This window comes from Chinchilla lanigera, unplaced genomic scaffold, assembly GCF_000276665.1.
Source record: "Chinchilla lanigera isolate Chin_1 unplaced genomic scaffold, ChiLan1.0 scaffold00005, whole genome shotgun sequence".
In the NCBI taxonomy this organism is placed as follows: Eukaryota; Metazoa; Chordata; class Mammalia; order Rodentia; family Chinchillidae; genus Chinchilla; species Chinchilla lanigera.
In genome coordinates this window covers 34,556,510-34,575,395 of record NW_004955406.1, presented here as the reverse complement: position 1 = coordinate 34,575,395, position 18,886 = coordinate 34,556,510, and the positions used below count along the sequence as shown (strand labels likewise).

General features: G+C 36.2%; 1 protein-coding gene across 1 annotated transcript in view; it reads right to left on the bottom strand.

Moving 5' to 3' along the window:
• The window catches only part of Nek7 (NIMA-related kinase 7), a gene marked incomplete in the record, with an annotated part of 138,733 nt that extends 138,629 nt beyond the window's left edge, over positions 1–104 (bottom strand). The window contains 1 exon segment of the mRNA XM_005375133.2: positions 1–104.
• Positions 105–18,886: the final 18,782 nt, after the last annotated feature.

Genomic DNA, 18,886 nt, shown 5'->3' with positions numbered 1-18,886 from the left:
GGCCCCGGAGCGAAGCTAGCGGCGGCCCATCCTCCCGCGGCTCCCGCTCCTCCTCGCGCGGCCGCCGCTGTCAGGAGTGTAAACATCCCGGCATCCCCGAGGAGAGGGGCGGGGCGCGCGCAGGCCCCGCCCCCCGCCCTCCGGCCCCGCCTCCGCCGCGAGGCGCCCCGCCCCCCTAAGCCTCGCTCTCGGGGGCCCGCTGTGCCCCTGAGCCTTCCTCCCCTGCGGTGGGCCGGCTTCCCCCAAGAGGGTCTGCTTTGTGAGAACTTAGGTTTTCTTCATACATACTTTTATGCGCCCACTTGGAAGCGGCGAGAGACTTGATGACCACCCCCTTTCCTCCGGACCGCAGTTTTGGTCCCGTTCTCTTGCCGAGTGGCTTAACCTACGTCTTCGCTTTACGTTATCAGGGCAATGAGGCAAAAAGGCTTTTTTTTTTTTTTTCAGTCTGGCTAAGCCAGACTGAAAGATAGTAGCTTTTAGGACATTTCCGAAAGGCAAACTACCTGGTGAGGTTACCCAGGATCTTTGAACTACAAATGCGTTTATATAATGATGTGATACACATATTTATATATAAGTATTTGCCATACACACCCGCAAACCTATTCCCCAGAATCCTATCATGTGTAATTTTAAAACAAAGGCTTTAAACCCAGGGGCTTCACTGCTTTAATAACTGGAAATAAACTTCTGGAGGAGATTGCTAGGAGACACTAAGAACTCAGCCAGACCTCAAGCCTAATGTCAGCCCAAAGATTAACTGTGTGACCTGACAGCAAACTATTTAATCTAAGTTCTCACTATCTTTGTAAAAGAATAGGAATAACCCCTATCTTTGGGACTACAAACAGAATTAAGTAAGGTAATGCAAAGTGGTTAAGCAGACACTGCTATAAGAAATCCCTCTTAAATAGTTGCTGTTATTCTTCGTAGGTCTCTCACTACTTTGATTTCCCTGTCAAAGGAACTAGAACAAAGGTAAGTAGATAGCTCAAACATTTAAAGTGCCAAACCTATGGAATTAAGATTTGGAAAGTTAAATTTTAAGAAAAGATCATTCAGCTTTTGAAGAGACCCTGATTCAAGAGACTTAAATATTCATAAATGTGCTAGAGAAGGAGGGTACAACTGTTTGCCGACATACAAAGTCCCTGCTCCCATACGGTTTATATTGCAGTGAGAAAAGCCAAAAGAAAAAAATCCAATAAATACTTACTATGTCAGATGATGAGTCACAGAAAAATGAAGCTAGGTAAGGAGACATTGGAAGGGAGAGTGCTATTTTAAATGTTTATCTGGGAAGGCCTCGCTGACATTTGAGAAGAGACCTAAAGAAGTGAGAAAATGAGACGCGCGGCTGTCCAGAAGAGCATTTTACACGGGGGAGCAGCAAGTGCAAAGACCCTGAGTGGAAGTGGAGTTGGCATGTGTGCAAAAATAGCCAAGAGGTCAGAGAAGCTAAAACCAGAAAGCGCGAGGGAGATTAGCTGGTGAAGTCAGAAAAGAGGGTAAGGCGCAAGAAGAGGATAGAGCAGCAACCTTGTAATCTTTAAAATGTATCCTAAATGGAAGGGAGAGCCAGTGAAGGAGTGAACGAATCCGAATTGAGTTGGGAAAGGCTAGCTGCTCTGTGGAAAATAGACTAAAGAGCAGGAGCAACTAGAAGCTAGAAGTCTGTAGTAATGGTCATGCAAAATATATTGACCTAGACCAGAGTGCTGACAGCGGAAGTAGTAAGAATGGTCAGGTTTCGATACAATTCTAAGACAGCACCAAGACTTGCTGATACATTAAATATGGGCTTAGAAGCCAATGAAGTTTGCATTTGACCAGCTCTCCTTCCAGATCGCACCAAATCAAATCAGTCAGTGAAATAAGAACAATGCTGCTTGAGTCATGCACGGGCACGCTTTGTAGGAAAAATAACTGGATATTGTCAGGGTGAAGATATTTCAACCTGAGGCCAGAGACAGGGGTTAGGTTTTCCTTGCTCTCTTTCGCCTTACCTGTGAGAATATATACACTAATATGTGATCAATAAGACAGCCCACTTCAATAAATAAACTACACATCCAACTACAAATTGGATACTCCACTGATGCAAGCAAAACACATACATGGGAACACTGATTGATAATCAGATGGATTAAAACTGAGTTCATGAAGACATTTTGGCCACAAGGACCTTATCCAGGAAGACTCTTGTCGGTGGCTATATGATGTGCAAAATATTGAAACAATCTGAGTTCTATTTCTTCACTTTAAAGAACTTTTACTACAGCTAAATTGTACATACAGTACTTCAAGGGTGGAGAAGACTCAAAACCCAACCCACTGCATTTCTGTATGCAACTTTATATTACTTTTGTAGTAGATAAGGAAAATTCCTCCAAGCCTCTGGCCTCCTGGCCGAGAACAAATGCTAATGGAAACGCGAGTAGCCTTCCCAAAGATCCTTCTCTGATCCAGGGAGCATTAGGACAGAAGCCAGTTCTAAATGAGTTTCTATTCATTTCTCTACCGAACTTACTCTAGAAATGCTGCCTTGGTTCCATAAACCACATTAATTACAGTCCTTTATATGGACTACTTAGTATTTATGCCTAATTGCCATGCAGCACGTATCTTTAACTACCAAATAAACTTTTCTGTAAATAGTACTACTTATATTCAAAACTTCTCAGTTTACACAAAGTCTTCATGAGTTTGTTGTTTCTTTTTTGTGCCCCACACAAGCAAAAATTAGAGTTAGTACTGATTATCAAAACCTTTCTTTATCCTCCATAAGCTAACCCAAAACAGATGTTACATACCAGACTCAGTGTAAATGCAATTTCTCTGCAAAGAGAAAAGCTTGCTAGGAAAAAACTGTTTTCCTAAAGAAGAATGATGAAGTGATATTAAAAACAATTTTCCTCTGAGAGAGAGCCTAGCCGCTGGTATAGACCAACAAGGTCCAACCTTCTTTACTCAAACATAGCGCTAGCAACAGGTGTTTTTAAAAAGCTAGTAGTGACATTGGCAGCCACTGAATTTGGCAGCTAAATGGTGATGAGGCTTAGTCAAGCTGTTGAAATATCTGGACGAAACTGGGCCAAGAGGAGGAAGTCAAAGTGCAGACTGCAGACAACTCATGGGAGATCACTTTTCTCTGGCCTGAATATGGTCACTGTACAATGTCAGAAAATAAATCCTTGTCTTGCTTTGAAAACACTCTTGAAAAATATTCAAAATTTATTTTCACACTACTTATGACCCTTTACAATTGATTATTAATACTTATGCAGATGAACTTCACATGAAAATAGTAAAATCCTTCTTAATTTTATACTTCCATCAAATCCCTAGGATTCAAAATCACAGAAAGAGGGGCTGGGGATTTAGCTCAGCGGCACAGCGCCTGCCTGGCAAGCGCAAGGTCGTGAGTTCGGTTCCCGGTACCGGAGAAAAATCAAAAAAAAAAAAAATCACAGAAAGACAACTCTGCCGTGTCCTGATTATCTACTTATGATATTTTGAGAATACAGTTCATAGTTAAAAATAGTGGCATACTGATAGAGGCTTTTTCCTAGCTATTTTTGCAGTAGCTAGGAAGCTGAGGAAAGATTTTAGTACACCATCTACATTTTTAACATAGGAAAGTGTAATATTTTATATTAGTTGCAAAACAAGAAAGAAAAATACAACTGGAAGTTTGTATTTATAGAATGATTGCTTGGGTCAACAGAATGCAACTGAATTTATGTTCCTTGCCTCAAACCATAAAAGCCAAAGGGCCAACATGGAGTAGGCAGTAAGTCACAGCAATGAAGGACATATATTCAGAAACTATTCCCTTTTTATTCTTGTACACCCTATCCTTGATGCGGAGCCAAACTGTGAAGCCATTTCACAGGACATAATTTTCTCAGCAGTAGTGGCATTTTTAGTTGCTGCCAATGTTCACAAGCACCCTTTAATTATCTGTGCTTGACAGAGAGCTGGGGTGATACAGTAATCAAATTTCAAACATTTTTTTTTGAACTGGAGGTTTCTTTGGCATTTTTTTGTATGCCGTGTGTAAGTATGTGTCTAACAGGAAAAAACATGTTATAAATACCCCATGATTTCACAGAGCTAAGTGGAAAGATCTCAGACTTGTGCAGTTTTCCTCTTCTCTCGCCACCTACTCCTCCTGATACACCCTCTCCTACGGCCCTCACTCCATCCATGGAAGGCACAAGTCCACTTAGGCTACAGCATTAGAGGCAATGGTCTATTTCCTAATAGAAAGAAAGCAGAAGATAATGAATAGTTCTACTCACTTTTAATATTTCCTCATCATTTATTTGAGATGCTACTGTTAAGTTACATACTCAAAGGTGAACCCCTAATAAAATCGGTATAGTACAAGAAGTGCAAAGCTGCATTCAGTATTGCTTTCATCTTTCTAACTCACTTTGTTCATACTTAAACCGTGTTTATTATATTTGTTGCTTGTTCTTCAGCTGTTCCACTTTAAATGCCTTAATAGTTATTTCTTTAGTTCAGTTGTAGCACTGGTGTTCAATTGTTTGGAAACACAGGATGTGCATAAAATCTGATTTGGAACCACGTCACATCATATTCAAATGTATACTAAAAGCAAGCTCTATAGGCCCTGTAACAATAAGCCTGCTTAATCATGGACAGCCTCAACCTTCTCCATAATTCTACTACTGAATTCACCATTAGATAATATTTAAAGTATGGAGACACTGTTATTTCTTTAGTCACTATCATATCAGCTTTTCCATGCAAAATATAGCATTATGTAAAGAGAACCTAAAACAAGAGTTTTATAAAACAGTGTCATTTTCAAAACTTGAAAATCAGGGGAAGATAGAGGTGTGTTTTAAAACTTCTTAAAGTACTATCTCTTCCCAATGGGAACGAACAAGAACCTTTAAATTCAAAAGCCATTCAAGTACTGTGCTGGTGAAAATAAGCCAATATTTATCTATGGGCTTATGGGATCATCTGTTCTCTGAAAGGGTAGAAGACAAACAGGAGAATGTCACCCCATGGAAACTGCAAACAATTTTAATTGGATAGTATCATCAAATTTTCCAATTAGTGTTATTTAGTACTATATAACTGATAAATTTAATCTGTAGAACTTTTTTATTATTTTAAAATCATGTATATTGAGTTGTGTACCTTTTCAAATTTTTGAATAAATAACTTAAATCTTGGCATGTAGCTCAGTAGTAGAGCTCTTTCCTAGCATGTGTGAAGCCTGAGGTTCGATGCCCAGCACTGCCAAAAAAAAATAAATATTAAAATGGTAATGCAACCAAAACATTCAAGTATTTAAGTTCAGGTTTTGTCTTTTTCATGCTCAAATTGAAAGGTAAAATAATCCCTTTTTCTTTCAATGTAAATAAAATATTACTTCATGTTCTAAATTAAGTGAAAGTAATATTTCATCAGGATTCCATATTATGACTCTTATCTAATTAGGTATATTTCACTAGTTACGATAGGAAATTAATGGAAATATATGAATACAGATGACTTGAGAAAACACGAAAATGAATTGTGCCAATGCTTGATTTTAGTTTCTTGAATAAATTTTCATAAATACATTTCTATAATTAGTACATAACCAAAACTTTATTAGTAGTAACTGCTAGTAATGGTTGATTGATTATGTCACTTTGAGAGTTTAGAAGCATAACTAAACTTGGCTCAGCAATTGGCTCAGCACTTCTACACCCTAGGGTGTAGAGGAGCCACCCTAGGGTGGACCATCACCTAGATGATATAAAAGGGAGATGAAGAAGGACAGAGGAACTTCCATTCCTTTTGGAGGAGCTCCAGTCTTCATCTTCAACTTGTACTTCGTCTCCTGGCTTCTAGTGCAGACTCTTCAGCTTCTGCCTTGGATCCTTCAGCCTTCCGTCTCAGACTCATCGGCCTCCTGGTACGGACTTGCACGGAACTCTGCAGTGAACTCCAGACCCTGGACTGATTCCTTCAGTCTTCAGTGTGCAGACACCCTCTGCACACTTCCCCATACAACTCTCTGGCTGACCATTGTAAGCCAATCTTGTAATTTCTTATACATTTGTACATCTTGTGTTATATCTGTTTCTCCAGTAAAACCCTGACTAATACATTGCTTAGTAAAGTTATTATATTGTCTCAAAAATCTATATATGTAAAGAGATTATAGTAAGCAAATTAATCATATAATCTCCATCTTTGCTGTTAACTATTTAGGCACTGCAGCTTAGAATCTACTACCTCTTCCACAATCCAAGATTTTAATTTCCTTTATGAATATTTCATATATTTCTTGTTTTAAGAGTCTTTAAAGTTATGCTTATATAACTATACAAAAGCAGATGCCAATAATCCTGTCTGTTTCCTAACATATCCAGATAGTTGCTAATTAAAAGATACCTATACCTTTAATAAGGCAGCAACTCAAGAATCAATTCTAGGGGCAGTGCAGCTTTGGGGTAGAATTTTAACAGTATTTTCCCTCTGATGCTCTGCCTAGGATCACATATTGTGATCTAATGCAAAAACTAAAGGTGGTGGGTTTGAGGTGGGAAGCAGAGGTGCCAATCCCAAGAATGTTTTCCAGGTATCACATTCTGTAATGACAAGGAGAGTCCGAGCTTATGTACTAGAAGATGCATACTCTTCTTTACCAGTGAAGATAGCATATAAAATGTATTAAAATGAAACATGAAAAATTTCCAAAAGTTATGGCCTAGAACTCACTATCAGAAAGAACCCTACTATCCTCCTCTACTGAAATATTAAAAGGGAAGGCAGCCCATCTCTTTACCTGGCTTAACTATAACCCGTCTAGAAGCAAGAAGATGAGCCTCAATTATATAAGCTTGTATTTATCTTACTTGCAGTGGACACCAGGGAAACATGGAGTAAGTAAACTAACCCTGGCTTCACACTTGTTGCCTTGGATACAGGGCTTTGTATGCATTTGCTATAAATTTTGAACTGTCTGGTTTTAAAGTTAAATACTGCTGGTACATGTGTGTATTTCTAAACTGCAACTTGTAATTAATACATAGGCTTTCATTCCTTGGGTTCTTAAAGGTTCTTAGAGCTATCTGTAAAAGTATATGCGCTTTTGGAAAGGAGATACACGTTAAGCCTACTTAATGAGGAGCCTATGGGGATGAGGAGGTAGTCTGAAAAAATGAAGAATAAGCTGCTCAGAGAGAGTAATAACCAGGGAGCTACTTCAGGTTGAGTAGTCCAGGAACCCTTCTCTGAGAAAGTGATATTTAAAGTAAAATTTGAAGGTTATGGAGGAGCCAGCAAAGCACAGCACTTACACTAGGATCCAAAGGAAGCTGCATAGGTTTCCCCTTCCTCTACCTGGAAAAAAAGCACAAAGGAGTGCATAATCCTAGCAATAGAAAGATAGAAACTGAGCACTTTCATTTTACCTCGATAACTTGGAAGAAGCCAAATTAGCATTGATCTAATAAAGCTTCCAAATGTCTTAGTCCACATTCCACTTGAAAAGACAAAAGAATCTCTTTCCCTCCTTCCTTTCCTTCTTCTCCCAGACATATTAAGTTCCTGCTTTCTTTCTTTCTCCAGCCAAGTATCAAGACTATATTGGATTCTTTAAATACATATCTAAGCGTTCCTAAGACTTTTTTAAACATTCAATATCTGTGAGCTTAGAATGCATCTTATGTTCAGTAGTATCTTAAAGTCAACTATAATAACTACATAAGAATGAGTTCCTTTTAAGAGACTCAAACAGTTTTCATCAATATTGGTAAACATGCAAATCATAAGTAAATTGTAAGGATTGGAGAGGAAGGCACTAAATTAAAGCTGTTACTTATTTCTGTGTAAGTTGTTCTATTTAGAATTATAAACTACAAATAAGTTTCTTTCCTGTATTTCACTGTTCTAATAACTTTAAAAATCTGAATGTAATAGAAAAGTCACGAGTGGAAAATAATATAGACTAGACTTCAAAAAGTACATCAGGTAATTTGGCCATTCTGAATAAAGCATCACGAAGTGGCTTTGTAGCTTTGTTGCTGAAAAGAGTACATAGGCAAAAATTTTAAATGGTTACCCAGCAGACTGTCTTTCAGGTGTTAGTAAGGGGGAGGAAATGAGACTGTAACCTCCGTATCATCAACAGATGCAGTGAGAAAGAGTAGTGAACACCTGGAATAGATGGAAGTAACAAATCAAGGTAGGTCCATGAGTGTGGCTCGCAGGACTTTCTTGGAACCATTGATAGAGAATGGAACGTAACCTTGGAATTCCCCAATGCTTTCTCAACCATATGACGGGGGAGTGTACGGAAAATAAAGTGGGTTCATGGGAAAGAAATGCTGAGGGAGGAAGTCAGATTCCTGACTCTTCAATCAGCCACACCTGAAGTCAGACATCAACTTTAGTTACACAAGTGAATATAGTAGCTCTAAATTTTAGTTGGCCAATTTTTTTTTTTTTTTTTTTTTTTGTACTGGAAATCAAACTCAGGACCTTGTGCTCACCAGGCACTCATTTTATTTTATTTATTTTTCTGTCTATCTATCTATCTGTCTATCTACCTATGCATCTGTTTATTTATTTATTTTTGTAGTTGGCCAACTTAAACAAGATTTATATGCCACAATCCAAGGAGCTCTAACCAGCATTACTTTGCATGATATATTAATCCAGGAAAGACTGACAACTGGCTTATAAGATTGCCTTCCTTGGGGGAAAGAGAGGTGAAAGAAGGGCAGCAGGTGGTAGACTATGCCACTTGTGCTCTCTCTGTGCTTGGCGTCTCTGGTAAGCCTCTGCTGTCAGAACCACAGATTAGTAAAATAGGTTGATTCAGAAGAAATGGAATGAAAAAAGAAGAAGAAGAAGAAGAAGAAGAAATAGAATGGCTGTTCCTATTGCAGGAGAACTTCAGCAATCTTGTGTACTTGGAATTAGCTATAAAGCTTGATTGTTTAGTAATACGACTTGGAGAGGCCAAGTTCTCTAAGTCCTCTCCAAATCCAAAAGTCAGAGAGAAACCTGCTGCCCTGTGGTAAACCTAGGGTAATATCTTACACCTAGCCTGGGCAGCAGACACACATGGAAAGATATCCTGGATTTTTTCAGCCTGCCTAGGTATTACATTTACTGCCTACTCTGAGACTCCTTGATCTTTGAATCAGGAACTCCTTCTCTTATTCCTTCCAGCCAATTCATGGCCATGTCAACATTCTCTAGTCCTAGGTTCCTTATCTCCAAATTTGGCTTAATGACATTTAACACAAATGATTGCTATGAGTATTCAATGAGATTAAGTATACAAAGTGCCCAACTAATAGTATTATTATTATTTAAAAGAAAATAAACAGATTCCCCCCAATTTTAAAATCATGAAGAACATTAACCTTTTCTTTTAAAATAGTTATGACCTAATTCCTTTTTAATATTTCTTTTTAAGAGAACTATATTGAAATATAATTATATAAAGAGCACAAATATTAATTGTATAGACAGATGATTTTTTGACACATGTATAAACCTATTTAACCAAGGTATTCTTTTTCATTATCCCAGAAAGTTTCTTCATTTCGCTTTCCAGCTAGGCCTCTTCATCCTAGGTGATTCCTGTTAGAGTTATGTGTGCTACATTTTTCTCATTATACAGTATGTATATTTTTGTGTCTTGTACCAGCAATGTATAAGAGTTCCAGTTGCTTCACATCCAAACCAATGCTTGCTATTTTCAGTCTTTCTGGTTTTGGTCCTGATAGTGAATGTGCCCAGAGCTAATGAGAGTAACAAATAACTGTTACTCAAGCCAGCTCAATGAATACCAGCCTGGGACTTTTGCTAATGGTATGTCATTGTTTTTAATTTAGTACTTCTTTTTATTCTTCAGGTCATGATATTATCACATTTAATGATATCAAAGTTATTAACACCCTGTGTTGTAAGGTTTTAAAATTCTAAATTAAAGGTGGGCATTTCATTTTAAAGAATGTATGCATTTTAGGAAGGACCTTTTATGGTGGTATAAATCAAATTAGGGTTTCTGGACAAAATTTTTTACTTTAGAAAGAGATGTTTAGCATCCAAAAAAGCAAAACCCACGGCCTGTACATCTGTTATTGTATAACTTGGAGAAATTCTATAAAAGCACATGCATGCATGAGTGTGAGTACACACACTCATAAACCAAGTAGACTTGCAATGCGTATAACCACTAATGCTTGAGGCCTAGGGAAACACATAACTCAATGTTTCTTCACCCTGACTGCACTATGCCCCATCTGCGAATAGACTGAGTCAATTGGTTTGAGTCCACTGGTCTGGTCTATTACTATAATTAACTCTGATATATATATATATTTTTAAATTTACTTTCCAGGATTTTAATGTTCAAGGTAGGTTAAAAAAATTACTGGCAAATGAATTACTACTCAGTTAATGCTCCATATTAGTAAGTACTTTGGTGAATATAAAGGATTAAAGGATATAAAATTAAATATACTGGGGGGTATAAAGAATCTGATACTTAAAAAAGCATACAATATAACTTTGAAGCACCATAGACTCCCCATCATCTGGTCAGTGCTTGTGCAACTGACTTTGAATTAATAGTATCATCTTTAGGTGTTCAGAGAATGTGTGTCAACCTTCTGTGTACACAACATGCACAAGCAGCACAGTAGTAAGACACAAACAAAAGATAGAAACTCATTTCTTTTGTCATATGTTTCATTGTGTAAAACAATCAGTACACTCTACCAGTGTTTCTCAGAAGGTGTTCTATATTACACTTAACCTTGGAAGCTTTTTAAAAACAGAGAGGACATAGAGTATACACAAAGTGTACATAATATAGGCAAAGTAAAATGTGCACACAAATGGGATACTATTCAGCCTTAAAAAGGAAGGAATCAACTAAGGAATGGATTAAAAAATGTATTTTTTATACAGTGGAGTACTACTCAGGTGTAAAGCAGGATAAATTTGAAGGTGTCCTGTATTACACTTACCTTGAAAGCATCTTAAAAGCTATCAGTGCCCTTCCTGCAAGACTATATGATTTCAGAGTGTGGATGAGAGGATTTCAGGAATCTGTTTTTCTGTTTGTTGTTTTTGTACTGCAGCACTGGGAACTGAACCCAGAGTCTTTGCACTAAGCTGCATGTGCAACCTTTCAAAAAAGATTGTTTTTTAAATTTTGAGGCAAGACCTCGCTAAGTCATTAAGTTGCCCAGGCTGTGCTCCCACTTGCAGTCCTCCTGCCTCAGCCTCCTAGAGTGTCAGGATTTCATCACACCTAATAAAACCTGCATTTTTAATAAGCTCCCCCATGATTCTCATATGTACAAAGGTTCCAAACTGCTGTTAAGACTAGCATTTTTTTTTTCCTACTACGGATGGTGTCTACCTGTGTGACTTGGGGAAAGGGGGTCATACCCAGATATTCAAGTGCAAATGTATATAAACTCTGCCAGAAGTAAAAGCATTGTTTTAAGTCACAATTGCCAAACATATCAGTCATACATTAGAAACAGTCACTGTTAGTTGCAGGGGCACAGATTAGTTACATTACTGGTTTTACACAAATTGCACATCCTGCTAGGGCTATAGCTCAGTGGGATAGTGTTTGCCTGATGTGCATTGCGATCCTCTGTCCTGGGGGGAAAAAAGGAGAGGGGGTGAAATATAATACGATAACAGTTCCCGCATCTCTTACCACTCCAGTAAGTAAATCAGAAAGTTATGGATAGATACAAAAATAACTTTGAATATATTGTATTATTTTTAAGAAACTGTTTGGTAGAGTTAGTATTCTAAATATTGTTGGCAATATACTATTTTCTATGTATAAGGGTATCACAGTGACCTCATACATGGATATTTTGGGATGTTTTATTTATTGCTTTTATTACTATGTTTGTGATACATAATGAATACATTCATAATGGGGAGTTGGTACATATACATATCAAATCTTAGTCCTTTTTACATCCTTTCCCTTCCACCCTCCAACATTAGATCCCCTCCCCACCTTCCAACTCTACCTTGCTGTGTCCTATAAAATGTTTTCATTTATTTTGCTCTTTAAATTCTTTATAGTTTGATTTTTATACTCGAAGGAATTGCAGTGATAGTCCACATTTGTAAGGTATGACTACCACAATGAGGTAGTTCACAGTTTAAACATAGATAACAGCTACCTTCTTTTTGATGACATCTTATCTCTGTAAACTGAGTTTTGGGGAATTGCTCATGATAAGCACATATCATGAAAAAGCCCATGTACAACCAGAAAGGAAATGGATCTGGACAATATAATTCTGAGGCTTGAGAAGTTGTGTAGCTCCCAACAGACTTGCACATTCCATTTAGTAAATAATTGTGATTAAGAATAAACTAAAAAATTATTTGTTCTTTCAAGTATTTTTTCAATGGCTACATTATTTGGATATAGGTATTGCATTGCTTAAATAGCCAGTAGATATATGAAAAAATTCAATGTTATTAATCATCAGGAAAATTCATATTAAAATACAATGAAATGTCACCTCACATTACGAAGGCTATTACTTAAAAGTATTTTTAATGAATAAGAAGGATAGCAAGTGTTGGCAAGCATATAAAAAGTAAGCACTTCTATCTCTTGGTAGTAGAGACATTTTGGAAAATACTATGAAGATTCCTCACAACATTAAGATTAGAGCCACCACATGCATAAGCAATCCTACATCTGCATATATATCAATATAGTTGAAATCACTATATAGAAGAGATACTTATACTCCTATGTTCACTAAAGCATTGTTAACATTAACCAAGATACAGAAACAACCTAAGTGCCCATCAACAGATTGGTGAATGGACTCTTTCAAATGTGATATATAGGTATGCAAATACACACTATATAATATATACACCATTTACAGAGAGGATATAGAGTATATACAAAGTGTATATATATATATACATGCAAAGTGTAATATACACACACAAATGGAATACTGTTCAGCTTTAAAAAGGAAAGACTCAACCAAGGAATGGATAAAAAAGATGTATTTTTATACAGTGGAGTACTACTCAGCTATAAAGAAGGATAAATTTGAAATATTTATAGGGAAATGGATGTGACTAGAGTCCATACTAATAAGTGAAATAAATTAGTCTCAAATGTGTAAGCATCATATGTAAGAAGCTGAAAGACTAAATAAGATTCAAAATGTACAATAAATATTGTGAAATGGGAAGAAAATGTTCAAAAGGAAAGAGAAACTGGAATGGGGGAAAGGAGAAAAAGAGGAAGGGAAAAGGAAAAAAAGATAAAAAATACATATATATATATATATATATATATACACACACACACTAGATAGGTATACTAATAATTGCTATGAGCTCATTGAAAGGAATATATATGCCTATATTGTTTGATCAACTTTTCATGCCTATATCTTGTAATATGAGCAAATACTTTGAAGATAGCAATATGCAATGTACTAGCTGTTTTTACTCTCCCGCAATCTTGTTTTGAAATTGTATACCATTGTTTTTATTTTTCTTCTTTAAAACAAAAAAAAATGAATGAACCTGGAAGACATTATGTTAAGTGAGATAAACCAGGCACACAAAGACAAATCCTTACATGTATAATCTAAAACAGTTGAACTCATAGATGTAGAAATTAGAGTGGTGGTTACCAGATGCTCAAGGGCAGTAGAAAGAAGAAAGGGTGTCAGTTAGAGGGTACAATGCTTCCATCAGACATGAGGAATACGTTCTGGTAATCTATTGCACAGCATGGTGACTATAATTAATAATAATATATCGTATGAGTCAAAACTGAATAGTGAATTTTAAATGCTTACATCACAAACTATGAGTATGTGAAGGATGTATTAACTAGCCCAATTTGACTATTCTGAAATATACACATCTTTGAAAACATCAGATTCAGCCCATAAAAATATTAAGCTGGACTTCATCACTTGAACTGAACTGTTAGGAGGGTTTTTAAAATTTTGCTTCAATTTTTTGTTGTTAACTGAAGGACTCTATAAAAAAACATAATTTAGATGCTATATGCATCATAAACTGAGAAAATTTGGAAATTCATGTTTATTATATATTGATTGCAGCATGTCAAAGAATGAGGTCTGAGCTGAGAACCAGTATTCCTAACAATCTGGAGTGTAAAATACCTAAATTTCCTTTTTCTTGATTTTAATTCACTTATTTACTCCATAAGTATTTATTGAATACTCATTATAAATGACAAGGTATCAAAGGACGTATATTGATGAATGATATAAAACTTCTAAGTATCCTTTGTGTATCTCCCTACACAGATATACCTTCTACATAATGAACTTCTTAATTATGAGATCTTTCTTCTCTGCAATACATATAAAAATGCCGTATCCCTGAAGAAACAATTAGAGCCACTATTAATCCTGTTCTTTTACCATTTTCTACTTCCCCAAATTATTCAATTTATTAATAATTCAAGAAAACTTCCCGTGCAATGTACCAGACAATTTGAAGCTGTCAGAACGAGGGCTTGGGACAGTAGCAAAATGACCTTTGTGGTTAAGCAACTAGAAGCAGACTCAGAATTCACCAGCATGATCATTTTACTTCAAGGGTAGAAGATTAGTGAGTCACTATTTTACCTTGAAGAGGATCCCACTGGAAGTCCTGACAAACAAGGAAGGGGAATTTTAACCTCAGAAACAATCTTAGCCCACTGGATAAACACTCTTGGGAAAGCCCTGCTAGTAATTTTTCCCTAGTGTTTTTTTTAAATAACACTTTTCATATTTTTAATGCAGAGACTACAAATCCCCCAGTAAACTAATGAAAATTTAATACAAGAAAATTTTACAATGATCAAAGAATTGTTTCATAATTTATCTCCTATCCACTGTCAACATATGCCAAGGGAGTACTGAAGCAATGCAGATCCTCAAGTATTTCAAATTTCCTTGCAGAGAAATTATGAACCATTCCAAAATACATTGTGATTTCTTTCAGTGAGATGGACTTGGACTTAGAGAAAAACATTGTGGGGGAAGTTAGTTTAGAAAATATTCTTTCCTATTTTTCTTCACTATTCTCTAAATAGAATTATTGAGTTATCAAGAAAATGACAAAGGGAGGACAAGAGAGAAGGAATGAAAGAAAGAAGGAGAAAAGGAAGAGGAGAAAGAGGGAACAGAATAAATAATACATAAATATAACTACAAGAGAACCAGGATGAGGAGAATTTGCCATAATCACGTTGAAAATCAAACCTGTCATTACAAAAGTTGTTCTTATACTAATTTACATTTTCACAATATGTTCATATTAAATCTGCTTGGTTTCATTGGTATTCTCCCAAGGAAAGAGATGCTTAGAAAACAAAGCATTTTTAGCATCATTTTTCTAGGGGGTCCTTAGATCCATCTCAATAAAAAGAGTTCTAACAGTGAAGTTTGCATTTTTTAACTGCAAAATGTGAATGAAATGAAATCCTTAAAAATCTTAGGTTCACATTAAGATGATTATTAAGCATTAAAATTACACAAGAAAAAAATGTTTTCTCTTCTCTCTTAACAAAATTTTTGGCTCCTAAAGTAACTTTTTGTAAAATCTGGAGTGAAATACTGTAGTTAAATACTTTGTTAATGCAGTATTTTTCCGCGAAGAGTTCACCCAAGAGTCTACTGAACCTGTGTTAGTAACTACTTCCTCCCTTCATGTAATTTGCATACGGGTATTTGACTGGTAGCTTAAAGTTTGAGCCAGCTTTGTGAAGAGACATAGTAAACAAGTCAAAAGAGTTAACTTCTTATGGTTTTCCCTTTAATATTTTCAAGAGTTACAGCCAGTCAAAATGGTTAAGAATGCCAGTACTAGTTTTGTTCTTATTAAAATCAGCTATATTCTTTTTCTATTTTACCTAGATTAAGTTTCTTTCCCCCAAATCTCTCTCATCTATTTCTCATCATGACTCCATTATCAGGACTAAGGGAACAAATCACATACACTCCCCTGAGGTGGGTGATAATACAACTCATTCATTCAGGGAGCAGGAGGGTTCAAAAGCGATGTGACCTTCCAGTTCCCACAGTCAGCATACACACTGACGTCACTGAGTGGTGGAGTATAACCACGGAAGTGAAATGTTTTAGAAAGTCATAGAGAGCAGTTTGAAGCAGCATGTTACACTGAGAAAAGCATTCCTACGCATTTCTTACCAAGATGACATTCTATAGCCCGGATTAAAGTTTCCAGTGGGAAAAGACCCTCAGACTTATTATTTGGAAGATGAACTTGACACTCAACAAATAGATTTCAAGAGTCATAAGTTAAATTTTACTTTTGCAAAGAGTCTATAACATCTTCATAGAATGTTCTGGTCTGGCTTTTCTACATACATGTTATGCATTCTATACATACTTTTGAGGTACCAGAAAAAAACTACTGTTGGAACCAAATGTATAAAATTGCAGGAAATGCAATTCTGAACTATTATTTTACCTATCCAAATTCAGCAACACGATTTGATTTTTAATGTACAGGATTCCTTTCAGAGTAGTACATGTACTATTACTTCTACTATTAAAAATATGTAGCATCATCTGTTAGTATTTCAAAAGCAAACTCTTCAGTTTATACATCAATTTAACCTGTCCTTGGAATCATCACTAAAACATCAAGCCAAAGAATAGGAACTTTAAAAATAAGTGTAGTGCTAATACTTGATAAAGAGATAAATACAGGTATACTCCTTTTCTGTATGAACTTTATCATTATAAAAGTAGACCAAGGGTGTTTGTGCACACCTGTAATTGCAGCACTCTGATAGGCTGAGACAAAAGGATCTCAACTTCAATCCCAGCCTGGTCAATTTAACAACTTAGTGAAATTCTTTTTCAAAATTAAAAAAAAAAAATTAAAAACCTTTTCTTTAAAGGGCTGAGGTTGTTGCTCTATTCAGAGACTTCAGTTGAAGTCTCAGTACTAAAATAGATTTAACAAAGTATTTTTGTCAAAAGAATATTTATTTTCTTTTTTATTTTATGATTCATGATTTCCTTTCTCATTGTAAATGCTATATCTTTCCAATAAGGAAAATACAATGAATTTTTTATTATGAACTTTGTTTATGTGAGCCACTATTTTTTTGTAATACAGTAAAATTAAATGTTTTTTTAAAAGTGTTCCAGACACATGGTCTAAAAACTCAGAGTTCAGAAAGGTTTAAAATGAAAAGCCGCAATCATCTGTCCAGCTTCTTTTCCCTATCTTATTTGGCAACTATAACAATTTTTAAATGTTTTTGGTTTTAGTTCTTTTGATAGACTACTCCGTTGCTATTTTTTTTATATCAGTGTTAGACTCCATTAGTTTCTTCTTCAATGAACAAAGATTAGGTGAACTAAATTCCCCATGCTTCTCTTAACTTTTTTGGTGGGGTTTTTTTTGGCAGTTCTGAGGACTGAACCTAGGGATGCCCTGCTTTTAAGCTGTACCTCACACCATGTTTATATTTTATTTTGAGACAGGGTTTCACTAAGTAGCCCAAACTCATTTCAAACTTTCTATCCTCCTGCCTCAGCCTCCAGAGTAGCTGGAATTATATGCATGCACCATCACACATAGCTCTAAACATCTTTTTATCAATTATTGACTCATCCACACATTCATTCATTCCTATTCCAAGGAGCTTTTCTATATGCCTGGGTACATTAGCTGAACAAGGAACAAAATCACCACCTTTCTTGAAATAGAAAATAAATATCATAATTAAGTAAATTGTCTATAATAGGTTAGAAGGTGATCAGAACTATGGAAAAAGATAAAGCAGAGCAAGGTAATGGGACTGGTAGTGCTGAGGGTGGGGCAAGCAGGGTTATACAGTAGGGATGAGAGTCTTGGCCTTCCAAACACTTTGGGGACAGTGAGTGCTCCTCCCCAAGGGAACTAACCGACCCCACAGGACAAACGCAGGAAGTAGGCAGCTGAACCCTCACATTTGTTGAAAAACAAGAGGAAAACAGGGAGCAGGCAAGAGAAGATGGTGCGGTCACGACTGAGGCCTGGCAGGCTCTGGGAAGGCCTTGGCTTTTCCTTCCCACTGTGTTGTCTCTGAGGTCTTTTTGTGGTTTGAGTAGAGACGCAACAGGATTTTTCTTACAGCTTGAAGGGTTTTTCTGGCTTCTGAGCGTGACTAGTCTGTACAGGAGCAAAGCAAGAAGCAGGAAGATCTTGTGGGAAGCTATCACAGTCATTTATGGCGCAGACTGCAACAGCTGGGATGAAGATGAGTGCGTAGCTATGAGAAGTCGTTTCCTGTATGACACAGTATTTTGAAAGTATAAAAAACAAATCCAACAAAATGGCCTGATGAATTAGACTGAGATTATGAGAAAAGACAGTTATAATTTAATAATTTAAGTATTTTTAGACATGAAATACTGACCAAACAACATTAGCACAGACCTTTCTTTTCAATGAACTAAGAGATACTGGCTGTATAACTATCTTGTGTATATGTGTATTTTTTATGCCTATATCTTGTACTCTGAACAACTGTTATGAATATAACTATATGCAATGTATTAATTACTGTTACTCTCCTATGAGCCTGTTTTGAATCTGTTTCATTGTTTTTTTCTCTTTAAAATAAAAAAAATTGTCTTTTAAAAAATTCTTCTCATTTACTGGTAACATACTGTACTTACATGTTTCTGTATTGTTTTATCAATAGGCATCCTTACTGCCTCTAGTCACATTTGAATATCATATTTAGGGCAAAACCTGTGTTGTAACTCCTTCCTCTCTAATCAAGAATCAAGTACCAAGGCCCATTTCCCTTGCAGCTACA